Raw genomic sequence first — 8864 nt, 5'->3', positions numbered from 1 at the left:
TCCGGATGTTTATGAGAAGATGGATGAGATGAAAGACCAATTCCTTGAGCTGCGAAAGGAGTTGAAAACCTTGAGGAGAAAAGATCTGTTTGGAAAGAGTGATGTGGAACTTTGCCTGGTTCCCAATGTCACGATCCTGATGAAGTTCAAAGTCCCTGACTTTGAAAAGTATAAGGGAAACACCTGCCCACTTATCCATCTTGTCATGTATGCCAGAAAAATGTCGACGCAAACTGATAATGATCAGTTATTGATTCACTACTTTCAAGACAATCTGACTGGTGCCGCTCTGAGGTGGTACATGAGATTGGATAGTGCAAGTGCTCCCATGTTTAATGATTTGGGTGAGGCATTTGTGAAGCAGTACAAGTACAACGTTGATATGGCGTCAGATAGAGACCAGTTGAGGTCGATGTCTCAGAAGGACAAAAAGACATTTAAAGAGTACGCCCAGAGGTGGAGAGAGATTGATGCTCAGATAAACCCTCAGTTGGAATAAAAAGAGATGACTAAGATTTTACCTAAGACCTTAAGTTTGTTTTATTACGAATGAATGATTACTAGTGCCCCAAGTGATTTTACCGAAATGGTAAACATGGGGATGAGGTTAGAAGAAGGTGTCCGTGAGGGACGTTTGTCTAAGGAAGAGGTATCGTCGAGCCAGAAGTATGGTAGTGGGTTCTCCAGAAAGAAGGAAGGTAAAACTAATGCAGTGTCAACAGGGAGGCATAGGAGGCCTCATGTCAGAAGGTAACCGCAACCGCGACAACATCATCATCAAGTTTCATCCATTATTCTAGTATTTTCCAATAATCAACCTATTCCAATTCAACAACAGCAACATCAACAACCACCGCAACAAAGAACAAACAACTACAACAACAATAACAATAATCAACAACAACATCAGAACTTTGAGAGGAAGAAGGTCTCTTTCGACCCTTTTCCTATGTCATATGCTGAATTATACCCATCTTTGGTTCTCAAGAACCTTCTCCAACCCAGGAATCCACCACAAATTCCAAAACCACTTCCATGATGGTACAAGCATGAACTCCGTTGTGCCTTTCATCAAGGGGCCCGTGGTCATGATATTGAGAATTGCTACCCGTTGAAATATGACGTCCAAAAGCTAGTAAAGAGTGGGATGGTGTACTTTGAGGATAGCACGTCGAATGTTAAAGCTAACCCATTGCCAGCTCATGGTAATCCCACTATTAATATGGTAGATGGATGTCCGAGAAGTTTTTGAGTGTTTGATGTGCGATGTATTCGTCGATCTTTGGTGGAAATGCACAAGACCCTGTGCACGATTAGTGATTGTGAACACGACCATGATAGTTGTGCAATTTGCAGTGTGAACCCCTGTGGGTGTTCGGTTGTCAAGAGAGATATCCAAAGGTTGAAGTACATGCAGCAAATCCGGTTAGTGCTCCTGCATGTCAGTCTGGTGAATCCAGCAAGCTAAAGCCTAACGATGATGATGAGGTGTTTCATTTGATTAAGAATAGTGAATTTAATGTGGTGAAGCAGCTGCTCCAGACTCCTTCCAAGATTTCAGTGATGTCTCTGCTCATGAATTCTGAAGCGCACAGAGAAGCATTGCAAAAAGTATTGGAGCAAGCTTATGTGGAACACGATGTGACGGTAGATCAGTTTGACCACATTGTGGCTAATATTACTTCCTGCAATAATTTGAGCTTCTGTGATGAAGAACTCCCCGAGGAGGGTAGAAATCATAATCTGGCACTACACATATCAATGAATTGTAAGGAGGATGTGTTGTCAAATGTGTTGGTTGATAGTGGTTCTTCGTTGAATGTACTCCCCAAGTCAACTCTATCAAAATTATCCTACCAAGGCACTCCAATGAGATACAGTGGCATGATCGTTAAAGCTTTTGATGGTTCTCACAAGACTGTTATTGGTGAGGTGGACCTTCTAGTGAAGATATGCCCGAGTGATTTCCAAATTACTTTCCAAGTAATGGATATCCACCAGGCCTATAGCTGCTTGTTAGGAAGTCCATGAATACATGAGGCAGAAGCTATGACATCCACTCTGCATCAGAAATTGAAATTTGTGAAGAATGGTAAGCTCGTCATTGTCGGTGGAGAGAAAGCTCTGTTGGTGAGTCATCTTTCGTCTTTCTCGTATGTGGAACTTGAGGATGAGATTGGAATTCCGTTCTAAGCTCTATCTATTGTTGAAGAGATGAAAGTTGGGGCACATATGTCCTCTTTTAAAGACGTTGAGAAGATTGTGGAAGATGGTAGTTCTGATCAGTGGGGCCGGTAGAGGTCGTCGAGAATAAGAATCGTGCTGGTTTGGGATATCAGCAAGGGTTGTCTGTTGTCAAAGCTAAAGACGTGCAACCGAGTTTCCGTAGCGGAGGGTTCATCCATGGTAATGAACAACACTCAGCCGCAGTGATTGAGGATGATGAAGATAAAGACTGGACCAATTTTGTGACGCATGGAAAAACATGAAATAAGTGGACCGCAGTTGATGTTCCTGTTATTGTTCATCGCTCTAAGTAATTGCTTTTATTTTTTTATTTTTTTAAATCCTTCTCCTATGCCTAAGGGAGAAGTGAACATTGTTGGGCATATTTCAAATTGATTATCAATAAAATGCAATTCTATTCATCCACATCTATGATGTTTTTACTTTTTGCTTTTCTGAAAATGGTAATCACAAAAAACATAAATAAATAAAAATTGTCCATCTGCATAATATTTGGTCACTATTCACTCCTCTAAAATCAAAATATCAAATCATTATGCAGGTTGATTTCTAAACCCATTGAATACAATGATCCTACTCCTTCTCCAAACTTTGAGTTCCCTGTGTTTGAGACTAGGGAAGAAAGTGATGAAGAAGTGTATGATGAATTGACTTGTCTACTTGAGCACGAGGAAAAGGCCATTCAGTCGTTCAAAGAGCAGATCGAGTTAGTCAACTTGGGCTCCGAAGATGATGTGAAGGAAGTCAAGATTGGGTCTCAATTGTGTCCAGAGGCTAAGAATGGGTTGATTTATCTTCTTCGAGAATATTCAGATCTGATTGCTTGGTCCTATCAAGACATGCCTGGTTTGGATTCTGAGATTGTGGAGCATAGATTGTCGTTGAAGCCAGAATGACCGCTAGTCAAGTAGAAATTGAGGAGGACTTATCCTGATATGGCAGTAAAGATCAAAGAAGAAGTGCAGAAGAAGATTGATGTTGGTTTCCTTGTTACCACTGAATACCCATAATGGGTGGCCAACATTGTGCCTGTTCCGAAGAAGGATGGAAAAGTACGTATGTGCATCGATTATAGAGATTTGAACAAAGCCAATCCAAAAGATGATTTTCCTCAGCCACACATTGATATGTTGGTAGATAATAAAGCTAAATTCAACGTCTTTTCGTTTATTGATGGATTTTCCGGATATAATCAGATCAAGATGGCACCCGAGGATATGGAGAAGACCACATTCATTACACCCTGGGGAATATTCTGTTATAGTGTGATGCCTTTCGGTTTAAAGAATGTTGGTGCAACGTACCAGAGATCTATGACCACTCTTTTTCATGATATGATGCATACAGAGATCGAAGTTTATGTTGATGACATGATTGCTAAATCTAAGTGATGAAGAAGAACATGTCGAGCATTTGTTGAATCTATTCCAGCGTTTGAGGAAGTATAAACTCCGCTTGAATCCCAATAAATGTACATTTGGTGTTTGTTCTGGTAAGTTGTTGGGCTTTATTGTCAGCGAGAAGGGTATTAATGTTGATCCTGCCAAGGTCAAAGCAATACAAGAGATGCCCGGGCCTAAAATTGAGAAGCAAGTAGGAGGTTTTCTCGGTCGCTTGAATTATATCTCCAGATTCATTTCTCATATGACTGCCACATGTGCACCGATATTCAAGCTTCTTCTGAAAGATCATTCTTATGATTAGACTGAAGATTTCCAGAAAGCTTTTGACAGTATTAAAGAGTATCTACTTGAGCCTCTGATTCTGTCTCCACCTATTGAAGGAAGACCATTGATCATGTATTTGACTGTGCTTGAAGAGAGTATGGGTTGTGTTCTTGGTCAGCAAGACGAAACTGGAAAGAAAGAATATGCAATTTACTACCTCAGTAAGAAATTCACCGACTGTGAGACTCAGTATTCTATGCTCGAAAAGACTTGTTGTGCATTGGCTTGGGTTGCTAAGTGCTTGCGCCAGTATATGTTGAATCATACCACTTGATTGATATCCAAAATGGATCCAATCAAGTATAATTTTGAGAAGCCTGCTTTAATTGGGAGGATTACCCGTTGGCAGATGTTATTATCAGAGAATGATATCGAATACCGATATCAAAAAGCGATCAAAAGTAGTATCTTGGCTGACCATTTGGCTCACCAACCGATTGAAGATTACCAATCAATATAGGATGATTTTCCTGACGAAGAGATCTTGTACTTGAAAATGAAAGATTACGATGAACAATTTCTTGAATAAGGGCCAAAGCCTGGTTCCTGTTTGGGCATGGTATTTGATGGAGCTGTTAACTAGTATGGTAATGGAATTGGGGCAAGGATTATTACTCCTCAAGGAACTCATTTTCCGTTTATAGCTAGATCGACTTTCAAGTGTACAAAAAATATGGCTGAGTATGAAGCTTGCATTATGGGGCTTGAAGAGGCCATTGATCTCAGAATAAAGTATTTGGATGTCTATGGAGATTCAGCTTTGGTCGTGAATCAGATCAAAGGTGAATGGGAGACGAATCGACCCGGTTTGATACTGTATAGAGATTATGCGAGGAGGATTTCAACTTTCTTTACAAAGGTTGAATTTCATCATATCCCTCGAGATGAAAACCGGATGGCAAATGCTCTTGCAACATTAGCTTCAATGATTATGGTGAAGTATTGGAATGAGGTTCCTAATCTGACTATGATGCGTCTTGATAGGCCAGCGCATGTGTTTTTTGTTGAAGAGGTCAGATATGAGAAGCCGTGGTATTTTGATATCAAGTGTTTTCTCCAAAGTTATATTACCAGCCTGGGGCATCTTTGAAAGATAAGAAGACTTTTAGGATATTAGCTGGCAACTTCTACTTGAATGGTAATGTGCTTTACAAGAGAAACTTCGATATGGTTCTGCTCAAATGCGTGGATAGACACGAAGCATACTTATTGATGATTGAAGTGCATGAAGGTTCCTTTGGTACTAATTACAATGAACATGTTATAACTAAGATGTTGAGAGTAGGTTACTATTGGCTGACAATGGAATCTGACTGATGCAAGTTTGTGAAGAAATGCCACAAGTGTCAAATTTATGCAAATAAGATTCATGTTCCTCCGACACTATTGAACGTCATTTCCTCCCCATGGCCCTTCTCCATGTGGGGAATTGATATGATTGGCATGATTGAGCCCAAAGCTTTGAACGAGCGTCGTTTCATTCTAGTGGCTATTGACTACATCACAAAATGGGCTGAAGCGGCATCGTACCCGAATGTAACCAAGCAAGTTATTGTGAGGTTTATCAAGAATCAGATTACATGTCGGTATGGTGTGCCAAGTAAGATCATTACTGATAATGGATCGAACTTGAATAACAATATGATGGAAGCTCTTTGCAAAGACTTCAAGATTGCACATCATAATTCTTCTCCCTACAGACCTAAGATGAATGAGGTTGTTGAAGCTGCAAACAAGAACATTAAGAAGATCATTCAGAAGATGGTTGTAACGTACAAGGATTGGCATGAGATGCTCTCATTCGCTTTGCATGGGTATCGTACATCCATCCGCATTTTAACAGGGGCAACCCCTTTCTCACTTGTTTATGGAATGGAAGCTATGCTCCCGATAGAGGTTGAGATCCCATCATTGCGTGTGATGATGGAAGCCAAGTTGACCGAGGTTGAATGGTGTCAGACCAGGTTTGACCAGTTTAATTTAATTGAAGAGAAGAGGTTAACTTCCATGTGTCATGGTCAGTTATATCAGGAGAGGATGAAGAAAGCTTTTGATAAGAAGGTCATACCTCGTGTGTTCAGAGAAGGTGACCTTGTGCTCAAGAAGGTTATATCTTTCAAACCATATTCTAGGGGCAAATGGACTCCTACTTATGAAGGCTTATATGTTGTTAAGAGAGTTTTTTCAGGCGGTGCTTTGATTCTTACAACTATGGATGGTGAAGAGTTCACGCGTCCTGTGAATGCTGGTGCAGTCAAGAAATACTTCGCCTAAAAAGAAAAGAACAGCTCGCTAAGTTGAAAACCCGAAAGGGCGGCTTAGGCAAAAAATGAGCGTCTCGGTGGATTGAAAACCCGAAAGGACGATCCAGACAAAAGTTAGAGACATAAAACAGAAAAATTATCCTGATAAATTGAGTACCCCACCTTGGGGAAATTTATGCAAAAATTAGGGATTATGGCAAGTAACTGCAAGTTGTTGATCTCTAGTCTTGAAGACTTTCTTGAGCACAATGTTCGATTCTGATTCATCTTCGGCCAAAGCCAAGAGCACAATGGATATTGAAGGCGGTAGAAGGATTAGTGATCATTGTATTTAATGTAGCCCTTTTCCATGTAAATTACCATTTTTCAACTTTTGTAAAGATCTATGGAGTCTTGTCATTTACAGACTACCATCATATTAAATAAAGTTGAGCATTTATCCAATTGTTTCTACTCTTATTTATTCAGCTAGTTAGAATTAAGTTTTATTGCGATCATTTTTTAAATTAAAATTTTAAAATAAAAAATCATGTTTTCTTAAATAATAAAGGTAGTTACTTTAAGAGCAATCGATTTCATTTAGAGGACGTCCACAGTGGTCCGAGAACAGGTTAGCCCTAAAATGCGAAGCATTGTTGGTTTTCCCCAAGTAGTTGGGGGTGATCTCTGTTTCTTCGCCAGCGGCATTTCAACATCTCCCTCCGAGTTTTGCTGGTTTCCCCAATTGAGTTTGTAATTGCCTCCCTCGAGTTGTAGGCGCGTTATTGTAACAGGTTGCATAAATTCAGAAAACTTTATTTCCTCTCAAGTCGCCAGCCGAGTTTATCCCTGACCCCTGTTAGCCTTGATTCTTGAGCAGTATTTTCAATCCTCTGCAAGGTTGTCTCCCATTTGATATGGTGTTGACCTAAAATTCCCGGCAGAGTTGATAGTGCAGATTTCGACAAATCTTTTCCTTTTACCCAGCCAGGGTTAAGTCTATAAGGTGGATAACTCCTGTCCTTTCCTTTGTAACTTTTTCTCCAGCATATGCTTCCCTCATGTGAGGATTGGATGAGTATTGTATTGATGCGGACCAGTGACATTTGTATCCTTCGTGATCGTTTTGTCAGCATAATCATCATATATACATATACATATACACATACATTCATAGATTTCATCATTGCATTAATAATGCACTTTGTGTTTCATTGTTTCCCTGATCCTCTGCTACGGTGGTGTTCTTTCCCCCATGCAGATTTGGTATGTTTGTTCTCTTTCAATTATAGAATGTCAGCCCCTTAAGCAAAAAGAATTTAACCTTTCTCATTCCCCACTAAGTTACTTCCTCGTGGATGATCATTATTTTAGCTTCCTCCCTAGTTGTTTGTCTAGATGGAATCATTCCCCCTGAGTTATATCCTCATGGGGTTAAGTCTTTGATTGACTATGTCTTTCTAGATCTTACCTAGATAGATGCTTTTGGTCCCCTGAGAGTCTATTACCCAGTAACTGGTAATGTTCTTCTCAATTTGCAAATATTTCACTTTTGCCCTAATATCCGGCAAAAGTAACCTTTTTCTCCCCAGTAGATTCGTTTTTCACGTTTCCCAGGAAGTTTATCCTTGATATGTTCATCTTAACCGATGGCAGATATTTCCTTCCCCGACTTTGAGTCTATCCTTGATATGTTCATCCTAATTGATGATGAATAGTCTCTTTCCGGTATTCTACCTAGTAAAAAGGTAGTTGCAATCCCTATTTTGTTCCCTAGAAGGTTAATCCTTGATATGCTCATCCTAACCGGTGACGAATTTCCTTTTCTTTTAGGTCTTCTGCCCAATAATAGGTAGTTATAAATCCTGCTTTCCCTTCTACAAAGTCTATCTTTGATATGTTCATCCTAACCGGTGAAGGATATTCTCTTTCTGGTATTCTATCTAGTAACTGATAGATGTAATTCCTATTTCTCCCCTCGAAGTTTATCCTTGATATGTTCATCCTAACCGGTGACAGATATTCTCTTTCTGGTATTCTATCCAATAGCCGATAGATATAATTCCTATTTTTTCAGGCAGTCTACCCTTGATATGTTTACCCTAACCGATAACGAATATTCTTCCTAATGCCCCAGGTGAGTCTATCCGTGATATGTTCATCTTAACCGATGATGGATATTCTTCCCTTTGAGTCTATCCTTGATATGTTCACTTTAACCAGTGACGAATATTCTCTTTTTTTGCGGTATTCTGACCAGTAAACGGTAGTTGTAAATCCTATTTAGCTTTGAATCAGTAGGTTATTCTTACCCAGTAACTGGTGATGAGTACACCTTTTGTTCCTAAGCGAGTCATCCTTGATATGTTTACCCTGACTGGTAACGGATGTCCTCTCTGATAGATTATGTTACCTCCTTACCCAATAACCGGTGGTGGATAATATGCTTATGTCACTCCTATGTTGAAGATTATTTCTTCCCCATTTGAGTCTGAGGGCGTATTTCCTCAGTGAGATCTCCACTCCCTGTTTGGTTTGAGTATTTCAGCTTTGATCTAATCTACCTGTTTCCCCTGCAGATGGTCCTTTTATTCCTCGGTTGAGTCTTTCCATTGATTTATTTTCATGGAATCACTCGAGTCTCCCA

This window comes from Lathyrus oleraceus, chromosome 3, assembly GCF_024323335.1.
Source record: "Lathyrus oleraceus cultivar Zhongwan6 chromosome 3, CAAS_Psat_ZW6_1.0, whole genome shotgun sequence".
NCBI lineage: Eukaryota > Viridiplantae > Streptophyta > Magnoliopsida > Fabales > Fabaceae > Lathyrus > Lathyrus oleraceus.
Note: the sequence above shows the minus strand (reverse complement) of the source record.